At 41.8% G+C, this 14,793-nt stretch overlaps 1 long non-coding RNA gene across 1 annotated transcript in view; it reads left to right on the top strand.

Moving 5' to 3' along the window:
* LOC111268732 (uncharacterized) overlaps window positions 1–14,592 on the top strand; it is a 53,613-nt gene extending 39,021 nt beyond the window's left edge. The window contains exons 3-6 of the long non-coding RNA XR_002685381.2: window positions 9,249–9,358; window positions 10,780–10,996; window positions 11,760–11,851; window positions 12,047–14,592. This is a non-coding gene — a long non-coding RNA (uncharacterized LOC111268732). The remainder of the gene's footprint in view (window positions 1–9,248; window positions 9,359–10,779; window positions 10,997–11,759; window positions 11,852–12,046) is intronic.
* Window positions 14,593–14,793: the final 201 nt, after the last annotated feature.

Raw genomic sequence — 14,793 nt, forward strand, 5'->3', positions numbered from 1 at the left:
AGAACGAAAATTTTTCCACTAGGGCGGCCTGACCCGCTACTCTTCAATGCTTGGTACACACAGTATAATGTAATGGTTAGTTAACAGGGGTCAAACGGCTGTCTATACAAACCAGGGCTTTCGGTGAGAGGAGCACTAGGGTTGCAGCCTCTCACAACATTACTGTATGATCCTTAGCGTCTTCCCAAGGTTCACTCTAGCTGCAAATTCGGTAACCGATCCCACAAGTGGTTGTGATAATTCATGGGGTCGCACACAGAAGCCGGCTCTCCAGTTGTCGTTGCTGCCAGAGCCTGCTTCACGAAATTCTCTACCGCTGGCCGTCCAACTGTTCAACTTGGTACTGCCTATCCCAACGAGTATTCCTTAACGCTGGCTTAATTTGGAGCTAGCTCATTCTATTGAAGCTGACCCGATTACTGGGAAGTTTGGTTTTCAGAGTCTGGTTGAGTTACCTTGGTTTGTTATGCAAGCCCTCTCGTGTTATTGTCATCGATGGCCCATGGAGTTGACATCCTCTAGCTTCTGCTCCTTGCTCTGTCAGGATTCTTTATTTCGATTCTAAAAAAAAACTGTATGCTCTTGGCAGTCTTCTAAGCTATCTTCCCCCTTTATAGCTGTACCGTTTATCCTGAGTGACCGGGTGCTGTATCATGAAGAGTGGGAGAATCAAAGATTTTGCAGTGTCTTGACTTGTTATTTGTTACAATAGTATGATTTGTTTTTTGCAGACCTAGCCGAAAGGGCGAACGGAGACACATTTGTTTTTGACCCAGCCCGTGAAGTGATCTCCAAAAAGCTTTTCACATAATTACTATGTGTCTCTTAAATTGCTTATACGCAGGGTACCCGGTTTGTAAAGGCACCGCAACTGGCCTATCGGTGCTGTTAATTTACTGCTCTGCTTTACACACTAAATGTGGCCGACCATTTTCAGAGCGGTATGAATAGGCACGATCGTTTTCTACGGAGAATCGTTGCCAATGCGGAACAAAAAGGCCTTCACGGTGCCGTTACGTTGCCGTTGTTTCTCGCAGTGAAAGGGAGCTCGGGCTGTGCCAGGGTCTTTCGGAAATGTTTTGTCTTTCACGCTCGTGTGAAAACTTTTAGACCAATTCGGCCAAAGTCGAAATATTTTTCACCTTCAAGCGTAAGATCATGAACGATAAATATGGATGAGTCCATTATTCCCATCCCGCTTCTTAAGGACTGGTTTCCTTCACTCACGCTTCTGGTTACCGAAGTTTTACGTAGGCAAAGGTTTTCATGACTTCCAGTGCTGTTCATCCATAGATGAACCAGCCATCTGTCATGTCGTGCGATCACTATACGCAGGAGTAGACAGACTGTGCAACTATAAAGGGAGTGGATGCACATATTCGTACTTATTCCGCAACAGTATCTTATCATCTATAGACTAATGCCATTAGACACAGGAAGCAGGCCGTGGACAAAAACCTTGCTGTACACCTGTACTTATGCATTCTGAGCTTTCAGTATATTTATAAACGTGATGTAACTGCGCAAGTGCTTTGTACGTTGTAGGCGTATAGTGAAAATTGACCCAAATTGACTTACCAATAGACAGTGATGTTAGACGGCGTCTAACACTTGAGCATGGTACTGAATACTGAACAGCGGTTCCTGCGAAAGTGTAAGCTAGCATTTTCCAGCGAACAGGAAACTTAAGAGAGTTATTTTCTAATAAAGGTTTCCGCATGTCGTACTAGCCGAAAATGCGCTCTCAGTCTACCGTCGTCCACAAAACAAACGATATTTGTACGATGTGGACGCGGGTACGTGCCACTGTAGATGTCGGCATCTGCGTGGGCGTTATCAGCCCTAATTACTCTCCGTATTTCTGCCTCTGGGAAATGAATCAAAGACCGTCAGTTTCAAGCGTTGTTCTCTTGCGTAAGTTTTACTTCCATGCAATTTTTAATACATGGGATAACATCGACGTCTGTAGCCTTCCGCACCGAGTTTTTAGCTGAAACTAGGTTACAGAGGGAGGTCAATTATCAACGGTAAACAAATACGTCTTCGCTGACTATCCGTAATAACGGTTTTGCCATTTTTTGAAATTTCTCTTTTACCCAACCTGTCACTTGCTTGCTTATGAAATTACATTGTTTGAGATCAAATTGAACTTGGTTCTGACATAACTGCTGAATAGGCTAAACCATAGGTGGTGATAGTGATAAGTGTCTGGTACGGACCTTTGCAAATAGTTCCTTTCAGATGATAGCCATTGTGGCTAAGGCTTAGCATATCACATTGTCTAATTATTCACTATCCATATTTATTCCTATCTTAATAGCATACTTGACTTTTCGATGTTTTTTCCTAAAATTAAAATCAACTATGATAGTAATAATTCGGAAGTTACTACTAGAAGTTTTAATCCAAATTTGTTGAAAGGCAAAATGGTTCTTATTTGTTACCTGAAATGCAACACATCTTCTGATGAGTCATGAACGGTTCATGAAACGATACGCCAATGCCCTGTATGCATCCATCATACAAGTCCATATGCAGTCGAGGGTGAGTGTCTTTATCTAGACGCAGCGTTCAAAATTTCTTTTTATTCTTTGTGTTTGCTCGCTTAATTATTAAACAGAAAAAGAGTCGCTATGATAATGCAGATGTAACGCCTGTTCGCGTGGTTGCGTTTTTACAGTTGCTTCCACGTCTATCGTTCTGTCCATGTTTCCGTGAATGTGTTTATCAGACATCGTTAGTATCTTGTTCTGTACTGTATGTTAGATCTGTACGTTGTACGTTGAGTGTACGTTTGATTTAAAACCGCTTCCTCTATACTCACAGCAGGGTTTTTTTTCTTACCTGAAATCCTTCTCGACATCCATCGCAGTTTGCTCAAAAGCTTTCAGTCTTGTTGGCCAACGACATGACTACAATAGCCAGTCGTTTTAGCATGCGTCACTCGTCAACTAGAATATATCTGGGATATTTTCTGCTGCCAATTATAGGCGATTGGCGGAATCGAGGACATATCCATCCCCCCACGCACCACACATACAATTACACGTATAATCCTCATATGCACCCCGCACACGCACCACACAGCTTCCTTTAAGCCGTGCAACTTTTCTCATCATTGGTAACCCTCTGTAAGACGGACGTTGCTGCGCAGCCTGTATGCAACCGCTGGTGCGCCATATTAACCGTCGCCTTTTTACCGGTCATTTCCCGCCGGCTACCTTTTCCTAAACCTTTTGGAGTCTAGTTGAACTCTCCTAATCCCACCACTCGTTTTGCCATTGCCCAAACGTTAACCGATAAACCTGGCCATCGTGGGGTTATAAAAAACAATTAATGGGCTTCTACTCTTTTTTTCGTCACCTCCCTATTTAGTATGTGTTCTTAGTTTGCCGTGTAATGGCAGTAGTAGCGGCTCTCAATGATTCATGGAGGGTGTCAAATCGATACACCCACCTATCTAGACCTCCAAACTTTCGTTTTACAATGCGAAAACAAATGAGGTATCGACGCCTTGTTACCTCAGTTCGGTCGACTAGGTGTATCCCTTATTGCTTTCATTGCTAGCATTAATGAAACCCAGTAGGCTGGCCCTCGGCTCGTTACCTACCAACCGGTTCGCTATTTAAAAAGAGGCAAATGAAAGACTTTAACAGAACAACGTAGGAAACGTGAGTCCCTTTACGAGTGAACAGAGCAAATGACCAAATAGCTAAAAGAGTTTGTGAAGTATGCGGCCAGTTGCTCAGTGTTTCCTGTCGAACTGTGTGCTTCTCTTCTTTAGTTCGTCCTCCTTCGTTCCATAGGTACGACGACAGCAAAGCTTGCACAAACCATGTGACCGTCGCCTCTAATGCCCCCATCTTCGCAGACGTTGCCATTGCTCGGTTGGGACCCTGCCGCGTCTTTGATTGCTGTTACCATCGCCCCTTCTCCATCTTTACTAAGAGGATCAACTGGGGGTCATGCGGAAAAGCCAAAGGCGTTAAATGTGCGCGCAATGTAGCTCGGCTAATTGGAACCCTCTAACTCTGCCCCGACTCTCTACGTTCCAGCAATATATAGCAGCAGTAACCTTGTGCTACTGCTGCTGCGGTATAATTAACGCTAAGCAGCGAGTGTTTGTGCGCCATCGCCACCTACATCTTTGCCGTGCCCGCAGTATAAAAATGTTTTCAACCTGAAATAATATGCAGCACTTGCCCAACGTCGAGCGAGAGAAAACACTGATGTATTATAATTAGTCTCCTGCTTTGGTCGCCCCGCATGGTACGATTCCCTGGCTGAGTTCTGGTTGAGCTTTTCCAGTAGAAATTTGTATTGCTGTCAGTCCCCCACGACCTCCCGCCGTGATTGAATGCTCTCGGTTTCTCTGCGCCATGTTTTCTACGAAGCTCAAATTATCCATTGAGAACTGCTAAGAAGATATATATATCTTTATATATACATATAGAGAATGAGAGGGAGTGAGAGATTTCAAATAGCGGCTTTCACATGGTATTATTATAGATACGAAGCGGACAATGTTGTTCTACTGTTAACTTAAGGTAAATGTCTGAATGTCGCGGTCCGCAATGTGTTTTTGCCACTTAGAAGGATAACATTTGTGTCCCATATTTATTAAGCTCTTGTGTGATACATTGCAAAATTGTATTTTATGTTATGAAATTTTACTGGCCGTAGATACCTTGTCTGTTTCGTTTTCTGTTGTAGAAGTGAAGAATTCTACGCAATTTGCGGAATATTTGGGAAGAAGATCCGTCGCGGCTAGAGCAGTCTTTTAAGTCGCAATGTAAAACTATGACACTTTCAATAGATACTTCAATAGACAATCCATTAAGCATGGTTAGCTGTTCTATTGGGAGAAGTAGTTTGATGATCTAACGTAACGAGTTACCCATTTTACATTATCGTATAAAGTTGACGCGTTCCGTGTATTTTAAGTGTACATTGTAGTTTGTTGGCAAGTTGATTATTTAGAAAGACGCTTCGTTTACAGCGCATAGAGCATTAACTCGTGTTCAGATGCTGCATCGGTATCGAAGTTTATATAGTGGTCTTGTTTCTAACAGAGTCCACCGATAAGGTGAGTCGACGAGGGTGACCGCGTCGAATACGTACCCGTATCTAATGAATCTGCTCTATATAAGTGAAACATTATTCTAGTGTGTATGCCCGATTCGTGTTTTCTCGATTTTCTCGTATTAAAAAGGCCGCAAAACGCTACTGTTGTGTCTTTACTGCCTAACGAGTAGAATTAACGGCGAGCTGCCATTCTCAAAATAGCATATAGCATGTGCTGCTTTCTGCATCTAGCACACGGAGCGGGAAAATGAAGCGCGCTAACCTAAAAGAGGTTGTGACGTATTGAAAATAGCCCCTTTTAGTTGCCCCGCATCTTCCGAAAAATAGGAACTTATGGAATGATTACTATTCTGTGGTACTTTATATCTGAAGGTGTTGATGACTCGATACCCTGGCAGATGACACCGTATATTATATCATTTTATTGGCATATTTTTCTTGTGAACAAGATTGAAGACGTCCTTATGCTAGAAGAACATAAAGCTCGGAGCACTGCTTAGGTGTATAAAATTACAGACATACATGAAAATCCCGCACTATTAGTCACAGACTGAATGGTTTTAGTTTAAGAAAGTTCTTGTTCTAAAATGTATATCTACATCTAACTCTCTTTACGTATGACAGATGTATGCGACAGGCTAGGAGCAAAAATTTAAGCTCTAAACTGAACTAGTGTAACCCAAACTTTCTAATTCCTCTTGGCTTCCTAGAGAAGAACTCTTGTTTATACGCGAGAGGCATGATTATTACATGATTTCTGAATGTTTGATAAATGGCTAATGCTTATTTTTGGGCCATCAAAGGATCTCTTAACAATGTTTGCCTCATAGACCCACAAAGCTAAACCGAAAATGAAGCTGGTGCAGCTCCTGTTTTTGCATACACAACAGAAAAGCAGACGAGTTGTGTTTTACAATAAACATTGGCTGTGATGATTTGCCTTTCTAATCTAGTACTGTTAAGACGCTCGTTACGCTAGCGTTTCTTTGTATTGATCTTTTGAGCGACGAGCTTTTAGGGTATCTTGCGATTATGCGTAAAGCGCGGTAAAAAGTCTTTCGTTTTTTTTTGTTGTGTTTATTAGGCAGGTTGAAAATGGCGCTCGTCATTGTTATCATGTTACTCACATTCAACGCCTCGAGAACTGCCTGTCCCGAGGAGCGACCGGCTCAGACAATATACGGCCATATGACTGACCAGTGTAGGGACCAGAGCAATGCTCAAACGAAGTGTCGTAGATTTGTAGTTTTGCCCCTCTTTTTTTGGTAAATTTTCTTAGTTCATTGACTAATGCTTCTTCTCAAAACACAAACAAAAAAAACTCAAAACATAAAACTGATAAAGCTGTCGCTATTCCTGACTCGTTGATTATTATTAGATATTTTTTCATAATTAATTTATTATAGAATCGAGACTCGGCTGAAAATACCAAGTCAAACCACAGTGAGCATAAAGTAGGAGGCTCTTGCTAATAATGAACACGATAGTTACCGTTGGGACTATCACTCTCTAGTACAGTATCATTCGCGTAAATATTTATTCTGCAGGAGATCACCTTAACTTGGTAAATATTTGGGTCAGACCATAATGTTTGTTTTCACCCAGAACGGTCAGTTTCTCAGGTCATCCAGCATAAGGAACTACCGCAGACGTTACCATCCATGTGTACGTGGGAAAGATTTGTCTCACATGTCTTAGTCGCATTAGGGAATTCCTAAAGAAAACTGACAGCTCGAGTAAGTTTTCTATGATACCGACTTTTAATTAAGATCTTTATATGATTGGGAATGAACGAGAGAACTCGCATCGTGATTGTAATGATAAGGAAAGATGCAAACGTTGGAGGGCTAAAAGCCGTTAAGAGGATCCTGCAAAGGATCTTTTGTAGATCACTGGCCTATCGGCCCTTACGAAATGCACGTTAAATAGTATCATGTAGAACAGACTCACCAAGACATTTGTTGAGCGTAAGTGCAGGTAGACGGTATAACGTAGAATGGATGCATCATTTCCCACCATGGGACTTGGTCGATTTTAGTTTCTAATCGCTTTGGCTTAATGTAGCAAGCAATGTACGATTTTATATGTGCACGTGCGTACTTATATTGCAAAGAAAGGACCAGGCTTTTCTTATTATAAAGAATCACCAATCAACTTGCGGGTTTTGCATGTACACACCCATATGGATTTTATGCACATTGGGGAGATTATGCTACCACTGGAAGAAATAGAGATAAGCGAATAAGCAAGCAATATGACCCAAACGGCAATCTCATACGCCAATGTATCAAAGCAAGGGGCCAACAGTTAATTAAACGTGTACTGATTTGATACGGACAAAGTACTGCTTTGTCAAGGGCTAGTATCTGCTTTTTGCGTGTTTGAATGGTGTGCTTTAATATTTTTATCCTTGACTACGACAGATCGATTTTCGGTTTTTGTCGTCCGGGACAGGTCTGCTGGCTAATCTGCCGGCAGATGGATAGGCACTCGCAATAGTAAAGGCAGCTGGTATGCTTGACTGGCGGATTTAGAAGAGCAAGATGTAGAAGCCTATGGAAATACCCACTGTCTCGGCAATAGGATTAGGTTCTACCGAAGAGAGGCAGGACGCTGTGAGGTACGTAAAGAACGCTCCGTTTAACTGAATTCTAGTGAATTCAACCTAGGAAGGAATGGCCCGAGAACAAACCCAACGACTAACGGGTTCGTAGGTCACTGCCCAGGGCGCTACGACAGCTCTCGTAGGTGCACCAGGCATTTGCTTTTCATGCTACCACGAATAAAGAAACAACAGACTGCTTCTGCTATCAAAGAATAGCGCAATTAACTAAACAATTCAGTGCCTTCAAAATATACCAGACCTACAGCATCGTTTCAATATGATACCACATTTTCCTCGCGCTGATAATAATCATGACTGATAAGGGTGAAGTTCATGGCAAACCATGATCTGCTATATCGTCTCTATTTTGCTGCTAGAGCCGACGGATTTTAACCCCTGTACTGATAAAACTTAACTCTTTGGAATGTGTGACCACTAGATAAACAAAGGAACATCTTTCTCTTCCATGACAAAAAATTGCACTTCAAACTGAAGCTAAACAATCCGAACGTAATTGAATTCGCGTTTGGTTTCTAGTGGGTTTGGCCATGCGAAACGAATATAAACATCTCCAGGTTTATCTTCAGAAAATAGTGTCACAAGTAAGTGGATGAAAATGAAAATAAGTTCAGATACTTGAATATACTTCTATTGTGGTTAATTTACATTCCGTATCCGAGTGCAGCAATGCTGGCTACTCGTAATTACTGGCGGAAACCTTTTCGTATTTTATACAGACGTCATCAAGTCAGCTGTAGCGACGCCGGCGTTACTAGGTGTTGTGGTGGGCCTCGCTTGGCCTCAGAAAGCAGGGTCATACTCCCGGCTAATTCAATATGCTTCACTCGTTTGGGGAACTTAATTATTCTACGGTAGCCGCCTATGCCGTGTGCATAGGGAACTATCGCTAAGAAGTACAGCATAGGTCAAAGCAAAGCGAGTGAGCTTCCGCGGAGGTCGGCCCCGGCAACGAGACAGAGTAACCGAACGCTAAATACAGTTCTATTAAGAACAGAAAATTTAAGTCGAGTCGAACTTTAGGGGCCTTCAGAGCAGTAGGGGCTTTTCTGCTTGACCGTCCACTTACCAACCAGAAGAAACAGCAATAGCGATGATAGCAGCAGCCCCCAGTATATTCATATACTTACAAGGGGCCCCTGGCAAGCATGACCAGCTCGTTGATAAACTAGCTAATATTGCTTACTAGTTTCTCTAGCAGTCTCTGGGATCGGTTAATTTCTTTCAAAAGTAACGAAGAGTACAGTCCCACGTCGCTCGACAGAATCGACATACGGCCTGCTCTGCCCTGCTTTGCGCTTCAACAGCTGCCGTAATAACGTGTCAGGCGTCTGATAGCAATAAGACATTCCATTGCATAGGCACACACGAAGCCACATACATTAATGCATTCAGGCCATTACATTGGCGGCACACACTCGTACAAATACGTACCTTGTACCTAGACCTAGACAATAAGCATATGTACATGCATAGATGTATAAAATACATTCATAACGAAGATGAGTACTGCAGCTGACCAAATGCTACGCACTTTCAGACCCGTCCTTGAAGCCGCTGATCCATGTAGTGACTGATTCATACGAAACGGATTCAGAGGACAAATGAGGAAGGCCGAAAACATTTTGTTGGAGTAGGAACTGCAGACTGGTAAGACAGGCTAGTTCAGCGGACCGGTTTGATTGCATTTTGATAAGCAAGTAATTATTGTTTCCTACACCCGGCCACATATTTCTGTACATTGAAAAAGTATTTCCGTTATTAAGATATATTATAAGACAAATATCGATTCAACCTAGGGGACATTGAAGTCATCAAATTAAATCCTGTAATAATCATTATTGAATCGCAATAGCCGGATTGTTGAAAGCTCCAAACCTGAATTCGTATTAAGTTAGTTAGCTAGGCTTAGACAAGGCTCTGTCTTGGTTTTCTGTTCTCTGCGGATGGCTGTCTGTAGGAAAGTCTTTTCGCCAAACCTTAAACCATGACTGACCGAATTGAAAGCGGATTAATCTATTATTATAATACTATCTATATCTATGTAGCTATTGCCTTCAATTCATTCCAGAACGGCTGGGATACGATCGCTAACATGGTGCAGTTTGGTGCACGATTCCACGGCTGTTACGCAAAAAGGCTTTGATTTTACTGCATTAATTATTGCCTATTCCATCGAAGTGGCTATCAAGATTAAAGCGCGCCAGATATCGCAGACATTGTATAGCCCCACACCCTGATATGCAACACTTACGTATGCTAAAGTACTCTTGTGTAAAATACCTTGTCTACAATCAGGCTACAATAGAAAAAAGTTGGAAAAACATAGAGTGGCGTATAGCAAATGTTGAAAAATCATTCTACCGTGGTCGCTGTCTCCTTGTAACAAAACATCGACAATTTGATGATAATCATGCATTTAAGAGAAACTATTCTGTTTATCAGTTACCGATGATAACCATAAGCCCAGAAAATTGAACAATTCTACAATTATATTCGTTCGTACGTGAGCATTCAAGTTATAAAATATGAAGTAAGTAAGTTCGATCCTTAGAATGAGACAGATCAGGCAGACATGAACGGTGGGCATGTCTTCGTTGCGCTTCTAGTGGTTTATTCTTCTAACCTTCTATAAAATGTAATTGCAGGAACAATACCAATTACGACTATTATTCCTAATTGTTTTCTTGCGCCCCAGATAGCTGCGTTCCTTGGATGACCTCGACACCAAACCTACGATCTTAATCAGAAGCCGATGATTTCCTTTTCAAGCTTTCTCTATTCCATCGCTCTCGTACATTCCACAGCAAGACATTGTTCTCACGAACGATGTCAGACCCGAAAAGCGCGTTCTCTTAGAACGGGTTAGCAGACTAGCAACGAAAGAATACAGTGAATCTCGACGCATACGATATTTACTCGTAACCATGCCGAAAAGTGTACACGGTTTGTTATTAGGTCGTGCTAACTCTGGAACTGGGAAAAAAAAAAAGCAGCTAAATAGCACGCTCGTGCCAATATAAGGCTGATTACTAAAACTAATATGTACATTCTTCGTATGTGTTTTTCAGGGCATGTGGATAAGAAATTTCTATGCAAGATGCTGTATTGAGCTAACAGTTATTGAGTGTGCTATGTGCAGGGACTGCTGCTAGTCGGTAGATGTGTATAATGCTTGCTTATTTTGCAATGAAAATGAATCTGTATAAGTGGTCTTCTCCTATCTTCCGTTTGTTCAAGGAGCTCCAAAGGATTTAATTAATCTAGCCGACGACAACTGCTTTTAAGGTATCGACGATCATTTGGATACAGTTCTGCTCTAAGTGGACACTAAGTTCTGATCAACAATGAGGCTATTTAGGTTTATCGTGCAACCTAACGACATAAATGTCCTAGCTCTCATAATGCCCTGACTTTCCCAACAAAATCCGTTTCCAGGTATCTATGTAAGTAAGAGTATGAAAAAAGTAAGTTTCTCGTTCGGGCAGTTGTGCTTTTCGACGATTATTATTCTGGCACCAGGTACCGAACACGGCTTAACTGGCCCGTATTCTGTGTGCTGTCTAAAAGGAATCCCATCCATCCAATGAGTTGCTGAGGGGCTAATTATAGAATAGGGTAGTTGGAACTTCCCGACTGCTGTATTGGACCCTTTAGCATTTGAGTTCAGTGAAGTTACATTGATTGCTACACCTTCTCGAAATCGATCTACTTATGGATGTAGTCATTGAAAACGGGCATGGTTAAACTTTATTTTGTCAAGTTAAATAGGTTTCCATTGTGACATGTCGATTTAGTTAATTGCTAGACAAGGGGGTCACATGTTCGAGCCAAAGTAGGCATCTGCGTCTGGGCTTGAACTGCCAGTTGCAATGAAGGTTCAAGATTTAAATACTGTTTTGGTTAATTGTGTTAGAGTAGTACGTTATGAAGGACTAGGCGCCAATACACGTACGTAGCATAGCACTTTTCTCAGTATCAACAATTATGATCAGTATAAACTAGCTCGATTACGATATTCATTGAGTGCCCACCGAATCAATGTCTGCAGTGACCGAACGTTTCTTTTGACACGAGACTATCCACAAAGGACAACCATACCGCTCCCCGTCAAAGATTCGCGCAAACCTGTTACATATATCAGTAAGTGCAGCTTTTCCGATTACTGAAATCCATTTGTCCACTTTTTACTCTTTTTACTAGCAGTTGCAGTCGCAGTCGCAGTCAAGCTTGGGGATAGGCTACATGAGGCAAATGCATGCACACGACACTCATACAAAAAGATCATGTAGCAACTTTTTCCTAACGTTAATCATTTGTATGCTAACGTTTCCACAGGTGACCCTTTTACCCCCTTTCAGCTCAAACGAGAAACTCATCCAACGCATTACTAACGGTACAGTGATGTGTGTACTCATAGACTTGGTCACAGGTTGACAGACCTTTCCTGAGACGCGACTACGTCCGGATTGCATTTGGAACTTTTCGTCGGTACCAATATTATATCGGTATACGACCACTGCGACAGAGCCGCTAAACGAGAAAACACAGTATGGAAATTTTCGCATCAAATATTCGCTCGTCTGTTTTTTGTGTTTATTAATTCCTCCCATAGAACCGTTCGACGCCGTTCGTATAAGTGATGGTAGCAGTCGGTCGTACAATAGAGGCGCTTTGTCTGGTACGTGCTCGTGCGGTGTATGGTGCCGCGCGAACTGGTACGACGGTTTTCTTACATAGCTTTTTCTGAGAAAGTTTCCTCTTGTCGCAATACCATTCTGCAGCTCGCGCTGCACAAAGACAAAAAACATCAGAAGCCATTGCCTCTCTCTCTACCGAAATGTTGCTATGGTAGCATTGAAAGAGCTGTTTTTGCGCCGTCTGCATTGCGTGCTACATGCTGAAGGTCACTTAGATGGTGAGCTCGTTTTGTCTCAAAGTTGTGCTGATTTTTTCGATGGACGAGCGAGCGTACGGACGTGCGTAAGAAGCGTTAGAGAAGGGAGCCTTTAAAAATTGTAGCACGAAATGAAAGAAACGCAAATGAAGGACAGAGAGGCCAGCGAAAACTGTCGAGCAATTCACTCAGAGAAAAACTGCTACATATTATTAATAAATATTTGACAATTTTCGAATGTAATTTATGGTGATATCCATAAAGTTTCAGTTTTATTTGCTACTGTTTGAGAATATCATAAATGAGCACGACTTAATAGCAACAAAATCGTCTGAACTAGCCTCTCTGGCGGATCGTGTATTGCTTTCAGTAGGTTTTCACATGGAAATAGAAAACTATGTTCATTCATTATAGAATCAGGTTAACATTAATAATATATGATCGTATGTAAGACAGCATATAAGTTTACAGACATGATGTCAAATTTAGGGTTACAAAAAAACAGCTTCCGAAGAATTTTTAGCCGGAAGAGAAAGCGGTATTGTTTTTAAAGGTCTCTACGCCATCTGTGGTTGATAGCGTCTGGTCGGATCTACAAGGTCGGAAAATAACTTCTCGGATCAACTTTCGGTAAACTTTGACCCTGTCTAGAGCTGGGCGCTAGGACTCCCTATGGACTGCAAAATTGTTACTGTGTGCAAATCCATGCGGTGAGCCTAGCTCTGCCTTTTTTTGATTGCTTTTTTCACTTTTTGATTATGGAAACTTTTGATTGTGGAAAAAGAAGCATGCCTTAATTATTAGCGTAGAGAGGCGCATAAACCAGCTGCGAAAGCTAAGATATCGTCGTAGTCTTTCGCGTTGCTTTCTCTATTTATTTAACATTTAAAGTTTGGAAAGGATCGTTCAGTATACATTGGGTATCGTTGAAAACTTGCTTACAAGATGTGTCGCACATCGACCGCTCTTAATAGACCAAGACCTATAAATGCTCGTAGGAAAAGTGACTCTACGATTGATGAAACATCTACACTATTAGCATTGACTAACTGTTACTATGCGATATATACAGTAACACGACAGCATAAAGTCTAGCTGGTAAAAAAAAATGGCTTTTCAGTTTGACAGATTTTGAATACTAGAGACCTAAACCTGTGTTGTGTTCATTGTAACTGCTACCGTATGATCCTATTGGATGTGTAGTTTGACCTGGCTCCAATTAAAGATGTCATTTATTCTAAGTTGCTGCGAAGATTTTTTTATTGTAGCTGCCTGTCCTCAAATTTATTTCTGCTCAGGTTTGAAGATAACTACTGAAAAGGAGACTGCGGCAAACCTTCAGGAGCTGACGAAAACAGAGTGCGTAGGTAGGCCCAAAATATGTTGGTCCAAGACCTAATCCAAATAGCTGTAAGTTAGTAATGACGCAGATTCCTCCAGCGAAAAGGCCGAAAAGGACAATAAACCGAGACATACATCTATAGTTTACCCTTCGACTCTCTCCGTTTCAGCTGTTTCATATACCCAGCGACTTGATGTATCAGCGAGTACGTGAGTCCTCTGGACGCTGAGTGTGTGATCTGCCTCTGCCGGGTCGGTGTCCACGGTGTCAAACCGCGACAAAGGACTCGCGTCGTCCGAGTATTCGGACCCGTTTACAGACCAAACGGAAAGAGTGAAACTATCTTTTGAGTATCATGTCGTCCTTTATGGAAGAGCGTGCTGAAAAAGCATAACGAAAAATAGCCCGTTGCTATAGAATAGCCAAGAAGCGTAAATGAAGCCTGCTCACGCAAAATGCATATAGAGGGCGTTGCTATTATGGGCGACAGAAATATCTTGTTGTATTTAGAATAACCGTTGTACAGGGAACAATTGGGAGCTCTCAAATTTATATCTTCATTGTGAGGGAGATAAATTACGGTTATAGCTTTTTTGTAGATTTGAGTATAATAATAAAAACACACTTGTGGATTGGGCACTGATATGATTTTGGCATTGCATTGGAGAGTAGACTTTGCTAATAGCAGAATTATAGCCGGTGTTCCTTTAGGACTGACTTTGCACTCAAACAAAATGGCTGGCAATTTACTGCTGCTAAGAGTACGGGGTGCAAGCGGTCTCTAAGGCCTCTTTTCATATTTCTATGTTTAATGACTGCACGTTTATGATTAGGCGAAAAATGGTA

The sequence above is a fragment of the Varroa jacobsoni genome, unplaced genomic scaffold, assembly GCF_002532875.2.
Source record: "Varroa jacobsoni isolate VJ856 unplaced genomic scaffold, vjacob_1.0 scaffold_1313, whole genome shotgun sequence".
Lineage (NCBI taxonomy): Eukaryota > Metazoa > Arthropoda > Arachnida > Mesostigmata > Varroidae > Varroa > Varroa jacobsoni.